The 13,394-nt window shown below is 36.3% G+C and overlaps 1 protein-coding gene and 1 non-coding gene across 3 annotated transcripts in view; both read right to left on the reverse strand.

The window, feature by feature from the left end:
• Positions 1 to 13,394, reverse strand: part of RAD51B (RAD51 paralog B) — a 609,692-nt gene that overhangs the window by 369,498 nt on the left and 226,800 nt on the right. The gene's annotated exons all lie outside the window — the stretch shown is intronic.
• Positions 13,040 to 13,146, reverse strand: LOC133067612 (U6 spliceosomal RNA). The gene has a single exon (XR_009695379.1). It is a non-coding gene; the product is annotated as a U6 spliceosomal RNA (small nuclear RNA).

The following is a 13,394-nucleotide window of genomic DNA, read 5'->3' on the forward strand; positions in this document are numbered from 1 at the left end:
TGCTGAAGCCTGGCTTGGAGAATTTTGAGCATTACTTTATTAGTGTGTGAGATGAGTGCAATTGTGTGGTAGTTTGAGCATTCTTTGGGATTGCCTTTCTTTGGGATTGGAATGGAAACTGACCTTTTCCAGTCCTATGGCCACTGCTGAGTTTTCCAAATTTGCTGGCATATTGAGTGCAGCACCTTCACAGCATAATCTTTCAGGATTTGAAGTAGCTCAACTGGAATTCCATCACCTCCATTAGCTTTGTTCGTAGTGATGCATACTAAGGCCTACTTGACTTCACATTCCAGGATGTCTGGCTCTAGGTGAGTGATCACACCATCATGATTATCTGGGTTGTGAAGATCTGCTTTGTACAGTTGTTCTGTGTATTCTTGTCACCTCTTCTTAATGTTCTGCTTCTGTTAGGTCCATACCATTTCTGTCCTTTATTGAACCCATCTTTGCATGGAATGTTGCCTTGGTATCTCTAATTTTCTTGAAGAGATCTCTAGTCTTTCCCATTCTATTGTTTTCCTCTATTTCTTTGTGTTGATCACTGAGGAAGGCTTTCTTATCTCTCCTTGCTATTCTTTGGAGCTCTGCATTCAAATGGGAATACCTTTCCTTTTCTCTTCTGCTTTTCACTTCTTTTCTTTTCACAGCTATTTGTAAGGCCTCCTCAGACAACCATTTTGCCTTTTTGCATTTTTTTTCCATGGGGATGGTCTTGATCCCTGTCTCCTGTAAAATGTCATGAACCTTTGTCCAATAGTTCATCAGGCACTCTGTCTATCAGATCTAGTCCCTTAAATCTATTTCTCACTTCCAACCATAACAACAAGTAATTATTATATCAACACTCAGAAAAACACTTTTCCTCACAGCTCACCAGACCATAAGCTCTCAAGAGCAAGAGACAAAGTTCAACAAATTTTCTGACATCAATCTTAGCACAGTATCTAGCACAGAGCAGTTGCTGAAGAAATGTTTTCTGAATAAATTCGATGGGAAACTGTTGAAGATTATAAAAGGTAACTGATACAAACAATTAATTTCCCCTAACTAGGTAACAATGAGACAAGACTTATGATTTAATTATTTATGTGATACAGAGAAAGTAAGAAGTAGAAAGTATTGGAAATTTAGCATCAGTCATTGTAATGAATATTCAGGACTGATTTCCTTTAGGATTTAGGATTGACTGGTTGGGTCTCCTTGCTGTCCAAGGGACTCTCAGGAGTCTTCCCCAACAAAATCGTTCAATCAATTCTTCAGCACTCAGCTTTCTTTATAGTCCAACTCTCACATCCATACATGACTACTGGAAAAACCATAGCTTTGAGTAGGTGGACCTTTGTTGGCAAAGTAATATCTCTGCTTTTTCATATGCTGTCTAGGTTGGTCACAACTTTTCTTCCAAGGAGCAAGTGCCTTTTAATTTCATGGCTGCAGTCACCATTTGCAGTGATTTGGAGCCCAAAATAATAAAGTCTGTCACTTTTTCCATTGTTTCCCCATCTACTGGATGGGACCCAATGCTATGACCTTAGTTTTCTGAATGTTGAGCTTTAAGCCAATTTTTTCACTCACCTGTTTCACTTTCATTAAGAGGCTCTTTAATTCTTCTTTTCTTTCTGCCATAAGTGTGGTGTCATCTGCATATCTGAGGTTATTGATATTTCTCCCAGCAATCTTGATTCCAGCTTGTGCTTCCTCCAGCCCAGCATTTCTCATGATGTACTCTGCATATAAGTTAAATAAGCAGGGTGACAATATATACAGCCTTGATGTACTCCTTTCCTGATTTGGAACCAGTCTGTTGCTCCATGTCCAACTCTAACTGTTGTATCTTGACCTGCATACAGATTTCTCAGGAGGTAGGTGAGGTGTTCTGGTATTCCCATCACTTAAAGAATTTTCCACAGTTTATTGTGATCCACAGTCAAAGACTTTGGCGTAGTCAATAAAGCAGAAGTAGATGTTTTTCTGGAACTCTCTTGCTTTTTCAATGATCCAACAGATATTTCGATGATCCAACAGATATCACACACACAAACATTACAGACCAATATCACTTCTGAACATAGAAGCAAAAATGGTCAACCCAATGGTAATAATTCATATCCAACAATACAGTAAAAAGATCATACACCATGATCAACTGGGCTTCAACCCAGGAACACAAGGATTTTTCAATATCTGCAAATCAATCAATATAATACACCACATCAACAAATTGAAGAATAAAAACGATATGGTCATCTCAATAGATGCAGAAAAAACTTTGACAAAATTTAGCAACCATATGTGATTTTAAAAAAAACTTTACAGAAAGTGGGAATAGAAGGTACATACTTCAATATAAGAAAGCCCATATATGATAAACCAACAGCTGGCATCATACTCAATGATGAAAAGCTGAAAGCATTCCCTCTAAGATCAGGAACAAGACAAGGATGTCCACTCTCACCACTTTTATTCAACTTAATTTTGGAAGTCCTAGCTATAGCAATCAAAGAAACAACGAAGCAAAGGAAATCCAAATTGGAAAAGAAGTTAAACTGTCACTTTGCAGATGACATGATACTATACATAGAAGATCCTGAAGATGCTACCAGAAAACTACTAGAATTCATCAGTGAATTTGGTAGAGTTGCAGGTTACAAAATTAATACATAGAAATCTGTTGCATTACTATACACTAACACTGAAAAATCAGGAAGAGAAATTCAAGAAGCAATTTCATTTACCATCACATCAAAAAGAATAAAATATCTAGGAATAAACTTACCTAATGGACAAAAGATCTGTAGTCTGAAAACTACACGATGCTGATGAAAGAAATCAAAGAAGATATAAACAGATGGAAAGATATACCATGTCCATGGAAAGGAAGAATCAATATTGTCATAATGACTATACTTACCAAAGCAATCTATAAATTCAATGCAATCCCTATAAAATTACCAATCACATTTTTCACAGAAAAATAACAACAACAACAAAAATCTAAGAATCTATATGGAAACACAAAAGACCTCGAAAAGCCAAAGCAATCTTGGGATAGAAAAATGGAGTTGGAGGAATCAGGCTCTCTGACTTCAGACTATACTACAAAGATACAGTCATTAAGAGAGTATGGGACTGGCACAAAAATAGAACTATAGATCAATGGAACAGAATGAAAACCCAGAAATAAGCCCATATTCCTATGGTCAATTAATAAATGACAAAGGAAGTAAGACTATACAATGCTGGAAAGACAGTCTCTTCAACAAATGATGCTGGGAAAACTGGACAGCTACATGTGAAGAATAAAATTAGATCATTCTTTAACTCCAAACACAAAAGTTAGCTCAAAATGGGTTAAAGACCTAAATGTCAGACTGGATATTATAAAAATCCTAGAGAAATAGATAGGCAGGACACTCTAACATAAATAGCAGCAAAATATTTTTTGATCCATCTTCCAGAATAATGGAAATAAAAACAAAAATAAACAAATGGGACCTACTGAAACTCAAAAGTTTTTGCACAGCAAAGAAAACAATAAAAGCAAAAAGACAACCCATAGATTGGGAGAAAATATTTGTAAATGATGTGACAGATAAGGGATTAGTCTCCAAAATTTATAAACAGCTCATGGTGTTTAACAGCATCAAAACAAATAACCCAGTTAAAAAATGGGCAGAAGACCTAAATGAAAATTTCTCAAAAGAAGACATATAGATGGCCAATAGACACATGAAATGATGCTCAACATCGCTAATTATTAGAGGAATGCAAATCAAAATGATAATGAGATATCACCTCACACAAGCCAGAATGGCTATCATAAAAAAAAAAAAAAAATCCACAAACAAAAAAATGCTAGAGAAGATTTAGAGGATAGGGAACCCTCTTATTCTGTTGGTAGGAATGTAAATTAGTACAGCCACTATGGAGAACAGTATGGAATTTCCTTAAAAAACTAAAAATAGAGCCACCACATGGCACTGCAATCCCACCCCTGGGCATATATCCAGAGAAAAACATGATCTGAAAGGATGCATGCACCCCAAATTTCATTACAGCGCTATTTACACTACCCAAGACATGGAAGCAACCTAAATGTCCATCAACAGAGGAATGGATAAAGATGTGGTACATATATACAATGGAATATTACTCAGCTATTAAAAAGAACAAAATAATACCATTTACAGCAATATGGATGGACCTGGAGAGTGTCAAACTGAGTGAAGTAAATCAGAGGAGGATAAATATCATATGACATCCCTTATACGTGGAATGTAAAAAGAAACAGTACAAATGAACTTACTTACAAAACAGAAACAGATTCACAGACCTAGAAAACAAGCTTATGGTTTCTAGGGGGAAAGATGAGAGGGAAGGGATACTTAGGGAGTTTGGGATGTACATATACACACTGCTATATACAAGGACCTACTGTATAGCACATGGAACTCTGCTCAATGTTACGTAGCAGCATGGATGGGAGGGGAGTTTGGGGGAGAATGGATACACATATATGTATGGCTGAGTCCCCCCTTTGCTGTTCTCCTGAAGCTATCACAACATGGTTTGTTAATTGGTTATATGCCAATACAAAATAAAAAGTTTAAGAAAAAAAGAGCAATGTTTTTGGTATCTGCTCTAGAGCTTAACCAGGAGAAGAAGGAAGAAAGCATTCAGAGGAATTAACATAAGCAGTTTCAGAACTAAGAAGCAAATATTCTCACCAACAAAATCACTGGTAAGCTCATGGCTTACTTTCAATAATGACATCTGCTTCAGGAAATGTCTTTGGAAAGATGGCTAACTTTGCTGGTGCCTCTAAACTGGTGCTTACCCCCACTTATTTTGTAGGAGTAATAAAGAATATAGGAGTTGTAATGTGAGGATATTTTTATTCCTTTAAAGGAATACTTTAATTCCTTTAAAGGTAGTTTCACACGTAGCACTGTATCCGCTGCTGTGAGGGCCCAGCAGAGACCCCACTAAGAGCTATCATCTAGCAGGAGGGTTGGAGGACAGTAGAGTGAAGCTTGTAAGCAGTAGCAAGGTTTTAGGGTAAGATACAAGGACAAATACCCAAACAATGAGCAATGAGGTCTTGCAGGGCAGAGAGCAGCATCACACAGGTAACACAACTTGAATGCTTTGAAAGTACAAAGCAAAATCACAGATCAAAGGCTTAATAACATCATAGCTCTTATCACCATAGGAGACCATCTGCTTTGAGTCTGTGACGGGATGTAATTGCTCCCTTCTTGCTGTCAGCCATTTTAGGAGACCCTGGTGGCACCTCTGGCAACCAAGCCTAGGTGGTCCTTCCCCTTTCGCATTTTGGTAGGAACACAGAGGTACTGGGCAAAGGAAGTGGTTTGGTGACCATTACTAGATTTGCAGTTTAACCAAAACCAAAGTACTCAGAACGGCATTGTAGTGGGGTTCTGCTGTATTTACTTCTCAGAAAGAACTGCCGTACACTTGATATGTGAAAAGCAGCCTTGAAAGCAGACACCTCCTCACCAAGAGCAAATAATAATTTAAGATGAATGAACTGAAAAGACATGCAACAGCACAACCACATGAGAGCTTTTGTGTATGTAAATTTGCTTGCTTTTTAAACCACTGATATCCTGTTTCTGAAAACTTATTCCTAGCCTCTATTCTTCCTTAATAGAACCCAATCAGTTTCTGACAGCTCTTTCCCAAACAGCTGTCTTTCATTTAATTTCATTTAGTGTGCAAACCGTTTCAAGTTGCATGCACAAGCATACTGTGAAGAATTCATTTTCTCTAGTTTCCTGGTGACGATAAAAGAATTTAATAATAAAAAAAAGTTGAACTTTGGCCTGAAATGTTGCTGTCCTGCCGAAATGGTGAATTATACAAGTGGAAGTGATCCAAAGGTTATTTGGTCCACCCCCTACAATGCAAAAGAGCCTAAACAGATCCTTTCATGTAATTATCTTACTTGTTCTTTTAAAATCTTGTAAGAAGAATTCTACATTCTCACTAAACAAATCTGGCCCAAACCTTGATAATTTGAAGAATGAACTTCCCCAGGGATAAGTGCAGTGGGGAGAAAAAAGGGATTTAGGACTCACAAACTGGAACAGGTAGGAATGTAGAATTTAAAAAATAAGTATTATCCTAGAATGGATATCACAGAGAAGATCAGGAAATACTTTTGTAAAGGAAGTTTAGTTATTGAAGGAAAGGGACACAATATTGCATAATAGTTTAAAGCATGAACTTCAGAGTTTAACAGCCATGGATTCAAATTCTGCCAATGCTATTCTAAGATAATTCTCTTATCTTCAAAATGGGTACTGACAATAACATTTTATTGAGTTCTTGCTATATTTCAGGCACTATTCTAAGTGCTTTACATTCATTAACTTATAGAGAAATGCTTATATTACAGAGCTGTATAGATTAAATAAATAAAGCAATAATATAGTTAAAGTGCTTAGCACAATTCCTATATTCAATAAATGGTAATAATTATTAGTCCTACTTTTACTTATGAAAACCTAAACTGACCATCATTAAGACTTCAGCATCCAAAGTCCTAAAAAAAGAAATTAAAGTAAGTAATGCAGCTCTGCTCTTTCCCTTATTCCCTTCCATCCAATGCAGGTTAGCAACGTTGAGGCAGAGGTGAGAAAGGAGATTCAGTTTTGTCCACTTACCAAAGTAATAATGGAAAGAAGAGGGGATTACAGGATACTGTGAATAGTTCCTCATTTTTTTCAGCATAGTTAAGAATGTCTTCATCCTCCACTTCTATCCAGCCCCCTTGTGTCCATGGCACGAATTCTCTTGAGTTCCTAACCCGTCAGCATCTTGAATACAACAGGAAACCTCGAAGAATAGGCCTGCTGCCCCCTTGCGCACAGTTCTCCCACCTTAAACTTCCACCTTTCACAGAAGACACACTAAACTTGCCCTGATTTCTCAGTAGCTCCTGAATGCAATGGTTCTCGGAAATGGCATATGTCTAGTTATGAACTTCAATAGAATTTGGACTTCAGAGACTTCAAACTATTAATAATACTTAAATGTCAGCATATCTCTGGGTAGTAAAGCCAAACATCTATGTTCAATTCAAGCATAATGTGAACTCAAGGGAGATACAACTCAAGGGTGACTAGGAAGCTACTTGTCCAAGAGACTTTCCCACCCTGTTTTGGAAAGAAATGTTTAGTGTTAAAGTAGAGAAAAATGACATGCTTCAGATTGAGAGTGAATATATTTTAAAAAATCTACCTGATATGATAATAAGGAAAAATAAGTGAGAAAACTGAATTAACTTTGCTTAAGGAAATCAATTAAAAAAAAATTAAAACACAATTTCCCTGACTGTAGAAACCCATAAACCTTAGAATGAGTTATCTCTTTTAAAATTAAGGTTTTCTTTAAATTAGGATTGTTTATTTCTTAGGATAGTTTTAGTTAAAGCATTCCACTAGGTAGAAGAGAGTGGATGTTATCTCAAGATTCCACTTAATTCCAAGATGGTGTAATAATTAAAATGCATTTCTGGCATGAAAGAGTGAAAGTGTTAGTCGTTCAGTTGTGTCTGACTCTTTGTGACCCCATGGTCTGTCCATGGGATTTTCCAGACAAGAATACTGGAATGAGTTGCCATTCCCTTCTCCGGGGGATCTTCCCAACCCAGGGATCAAACCTGGGTATCCTGCATTGCAGCCAGATTCTTTATCATCTGAGCCACTAGGGAAGTCCATTTCTGGCATGAAACCATGCTATTTCTCCAGAAATTCGAGTGAACAAACAAGCCAACTGCCCATGGTACCACTGAAAGTAACAACTATAAGGTTAGGGATTAAGAGTGCTGAATTTGGAGGTTGCTGTCATTTGAATTGGGCAGAAAGACTAAAAAGCATAAAGGGCAAGTTGCTGGTGGGCAGGACCAGTGTATGAATGAGTTGATTAAAATTAACAATTCAAATGTGGCTGGCAACTGCATTTACAGAATTCTCTTCACCTTTGTCAATGACATTGGAAGGCAGGCAACAGTTACAGGGATACTCAGAATGCAATTTGACAAGAGGCTAAAACATAATCTATATTAAAAGGGAAGACCAGAAATAAAATTGGTGATGCCAGGGCTTGTGTTATCAAATACTGCTGCCCACTCTTTCCCCACCCAGCTTATATTACCATCACCAGCAAGTATGCCTGGGCCAGACACCACATTCAGAACCATGGCTCCTTGCTGTCTATACTCCAGGCCCCAAATAACTGGTTTCTTTATCCAGTCACCCTACATAAGAGGAAATATTATCTACCAACTACAGCACAGGATCCTCCAGCGCACACCCTGGGGAAATGCATTGGGAATATCAATGGAAAAGAACTGTCCCCCAGCAAAGATTTTTATCTTCTCTTTCTACCAAGCTCCCTATTTCTCTCAGCAAACTTTGCTTCCTGTTATAGAATGCTCTGGGTAGGACACTCACACTTCTCACCAGCACTATGCTAGAACATTCAAGAAATAAAACCTACTTCAACTCCCTGTTTACAAAAGAGACGCGTACAAATCCATACCATAAGCTGGGCTCACAGCCACATTATAAAAGTCATATTCCACCTGCCTGCATTTTATCAAATCATGAATCACTTCTACACTGACCCACCAAGACTCATGTGCTCTGGCCAGGGAGCATTTAAAGTAGGTGGCCATCAAGTGCAATGAATAAGGAAGAATGAAGGAAAAGCAATTTCTAAATCAAATCTATGCTCCTGAAAATAAACACATAATCCAAGTTATATAATTACAACAATACGCCACTTTTGGTTTGAAAATTAATATAACATTAAGGTTTTTTAAAAAGGAATCAAGTATAAATAAAACGGCATCATATTGTATCAGTTTTTGCCTATACCTAATAAGGCTAGCCAGTGTAAAGTAAGGCGACAGACAGACAGACAAAGAAGATTAAAGATCCTCATGGTAATAAAAGTCTACATTACACTGTACTCAGACTGAAATAACCAGATACAAACAGATAATCCAAATTTAATCCAAACTCCCAAAACCAGATACATGTAACAGTTTCATTGAGAAATAACTCACACACTATAAAATTTACTCTTTTACAAATCAGTGTTTTTTAGTATAGTCAGAGAGTATTTCACCATCAGCAAAATATAAGCCCAAAACATTTTCATTACCCCCAAAAAAATTCATTAGTAGTTGGTACCCATTTTTTCTTTCTTTTTTCTTCCCTAGCAACCACTAATCTATTTTCTGAACTCTTAATTCTAATCCATTGATCTGTTTTTCTACCCTATGCCAGCTTCACATTATCTGGATTACTGTAGCTTTGCAGTTAAATCTGAAGTTGGAAACGTTGAGTCCGCCAACTCTGTTTTTCTTTTTAAAATTATTTTGGCTATTCTGAGGCAAAATGAATTTAGGATCAGTTGAAGTGGTGATAGAGATTGTACTGAATTTGTAGATCAGCTTGGGGAATATTTTCATCTTAATACTGAGTCTTCTAATCCATAAACATGAGATATCTTTCCACTGTTTAGGCTGCTTTAATTTCCTTCAGCAATGTTTTGTAGTTTTCAATGTAAAAATCTTCTATTTTTTTTGGTAAAATTTATTTCTAAGTGTTGTACCCTTTTTGATGCTTAAAGTATTAGGTTTGAGTGTCTCTTCTAGTCTTGAAGCACCAAGGTTAAAAAGAAATAACTATGTCCATAATCAAGCATGTTCAAACCAGTGCTAAATGTTTATAAACATCTTTAATGAAGGAAATAGTACTGATTATCGTGAGGCAGTAGAATGCAGCAGAATGCAGACTGGAATCAAATAAGACAGGTTCTCCACATAAGTAAATTTGGTATCAGAAGTTTCGCATCCTTGGATTTAACTGATTGGCCATCAAAAATATTCGAAACAGTCCAAAAAGTTCCAAAAAGCAAAATTTGAATTTGTCAAGAACTGGCAACAATTCACATAGTGTTTATATTGTATTTTCAACTATATAATAGCATTTACATTGTATTAGGTATTATAAGCAATCTGGTGATGATTAAAAGTATATGGGCTGATGTGCAAAGGTTATATGCAAGTATTATGCCATGTTATATGAGGGACTTGATTATCCTTGGATTTCTGTATCCAGTCCTCCTGTCAATGCAAAACCACGAGAAACTCAAGTTCGATCACTGGATCGGGAAGATCCCCTGGAGTAGGAAATGAAAACTCCTTCCAGTATTCTTGACTGGAGAATGCCACAGACAGAGAAGCCTGTGTGCTACAGTCTGTGGGGTCCCAAAGAGTCAGATACAACTGAGTTACTGAGCAGGCATGGGGGTCCTGCAACCAATCTCCCTCAGATATTAAGGGACCACTGTACTTGCTCCTATTGAATCTGGGTAAGGCTAGAAAACATTGATCCAGATAGGGGGAAATGTTCAAGGTTTGATAGAACAATTGAAAATAAAAACCCCACAATGTCTATATTATATTGATTATAATAATATAAATGAATTAACAGTGCTAAGAAGGTACTCCAATTTTTCAAAAATAGAATGAAATGTTCCTTAGGCTCTTATTTTCTGTAAAGTTCATTTTTTCAAAAAAACAAAAAGTAGAAAAGATAAAAAGAAAAGGAACCCCATATACATGCCAGACTAGAAACCCCTAGTTTCTCGGTTCTTATGGTTTCTCAAAACTTCATAGAAGTATCTGTAAAAATAGGAAAAGAGAACAAAAACCAATGTTCAAACCAAAATTCAAGTCCAGTTGCCATATGCAGCCTCTAAAAATGGCTTCTAATGTTTGAACAGACTTTTTCATTTCCCGTAGTTTTTTTTTTCTTTTTTTTTTTCCATTTATTTTTATTAGTTGGAGGCTAATTACTTTACAATATTGTAGTAGTGTAGTTTTATCTTCTAAGAAGATTAAGAAAGAGCTACTGTTTTGCATTTAAAACATGGCAATATGACTGTGAGACACTCGAAGCTTGGCATTCATCTTTACTAATTGATTTGAAAAACAGTTTTTTCCCACCTCTATTTCATTTGCATAGCTGCAAATCAAAGGAAGATAATTCCAGAAACTGTTACAGAAAGGATAAAGAATAAAGATCTTCAGAGGATCAACAAGTAGAAGCTATATAATACTATCATTAATATTGTTAAACTCTGCTTCTATGCTTTTAAAGGGCTGCTTGTTTCATCAAACAAAAGTAGTTGCTCTCATTGATAGGATTTAAAAGACCTTTAATAAAAGCAAAAAATTTACTTATAATTTCAAATAATACTTTCAAGTTAAATAAATTATTTGGAATCAGAAATTAAGTTCCAGATACTATCATTCTAGTATACATTCACTAAAGATTCTAAAGTCTCCCGTTTGCTCTTTGAAAAATAATAAGGCCAAATTAAAACAACTTAAACCATGCATGGTAAAAAAAAAAAAGCAAACAGAAGTATAAAATGAATAAAAAATTCTTCCTCTCTTACCCACAAACCCATAGCCATGTTCCTTAGAAGAAACCGTTAACTGTTTCTTATTAACAACCTGAAATTTTGCATTCACTGGCCAAGTATAACCAACCATACACACACAAAAGAAATTTCAAGTCTACCATTAACAAATATAAACCATCTTCTTTACTGCAAAATATAATTATGCACATGGCTAATTTTTTTTTCATTATCAGTGTATGACTATAACACAGTAATTAGAGAACTTAAGAGCTTGAAGCAACTTAGAAGAGCATTTACCTGAAGAGCATTTATCTCTGTTTTAGAGTTCAGGAAACAAACTCAGTTAATTAGGTAACTTGTCCAAAGTTAGTTAACTGCCAGAGCTATGCGTAACTCTAAGGACTAGGAAGCTCTGCTATTTTGTTACTTGCATAATTTTAAAGATATTACTATTTCCTACTAGACCTTATTACAAATGTAGCTAACTTCTGCACAAGTCAGTAAAATGACTGATTTGATTTTCACAGTTGAATGCCTAAGAATTCAGAGAGCTAACAGCCCTTACCTGCACCCTGAGTAATACACAAATAACGGTATCTCACTAAGACACTGGAGAGGCAAAGTTCCTGGTTTCATCAGAAGTGAAGGAAATCTATCATGGATTCCTTGTAATCCACTTAAAAGAATCATGTGGGCCAATATTCACCCAATTGGTATGTGAGCAGAGACATGATGTCAACAGTCTAGAGATAACCTTGTTCCAAAGCCACTGTGTTTATAGCAAGACTCTACAGTGTTGAAAGGTACTTTACTGAATGACTGCTAGTAGAGTATGCAATGGAGAGGGGAGATTAGATAACTAAGTTTTAAGACTCAGACTTTGTGTTGGTCACACCATGTGACCCAATGCCTATCTTCTAAATTCTTTGTTTCTCAGTTTACCTGTCTTTTTAATCTGTCACAAAAGTATATATAGGTCTGGGGAAGGGGGTGGGTTTCCAAGACTTCTGCAAACAAAGGCCTTGCTCAAAGAAGCAAAAAATACACCGAGCTTCTTGAGCTCCTTTAATTAAAACAACAACAACAAAATAGAAGCAGCTGTTTGCCTTCCCCCATATCTTTGTAAGTTTCTATAGAAGCCAGAATCTTCATTGTCTATTATCTATTATATAATCCTTTTGCTGATTTTTTGTACCTTTCAAAATCACACAGAAATAGAAACTGCCCCTTAAGCCTGACCTGGCACTAAATACTAAAACTTCTGTAGATTGTTAGCAGTAAAAATGCCAAATAAAAATCTCCCGGATATACTCTCTTACTCTGTGTATGTCGTTACCATGAGTTTCTGGGATTTGTCTCCAACATAAACAGCACTATTGTCATACTGAAGGAGGTTACCTCTCAGCCCTTCTGAAAACTGTGACTGCATGAGTTCTATTCTCTAAAACAAAGACAGAAGGAGGACAGACCAGGCAAGTCACAGCTAATACTGGGAACTAGTAGCACTGATAACTAATACTAACAAATGCCAACTATCACTTCTTTTTTTTTAATTTTTTTTAGCTGGAAAAATATGGAACGCTTCACGAATTTGCGTGTCATCCTTGCACAGGGGCCATGCTAATCTTCTCTGTATCGTTCCAATTTTAGTATATGTGCTGCCAAGGCGAGCACCAACTATCACTTCTCAGAGGGAACAAAAGATACTGAACCTGCAAAATTCCCTACATTTTTACAGGAGTATTTTTCATCTGTAAAGCACTTTTCTTTTGAGGGATTATTTGATACTAATGCCTTTTTTAATTAATTTTTTAAAAACTTGTTCTCTGAAGTGGTCTGTCAGAAGTAGTCAATAATAGATTTTTTTCTCCTTTATTCTAGTTCAGGCAAGGACCCCTATCTTCCTAGAAAATCTTAAAAAG

The sequence above is a fragment of the Dama dama genome, chromosome 12 (genome assembly GCF_033118175.1).
Source record: "Dama dama isolate Ldn47 chromosome 12, ASM3311817v1, whole genome shotgun sequence".
Lineage (NCBI taxonomy): Eukaryota > Metazoa > Chordata > Mammalia > Artiodactyla > Cervidae > Dama > Dama dama.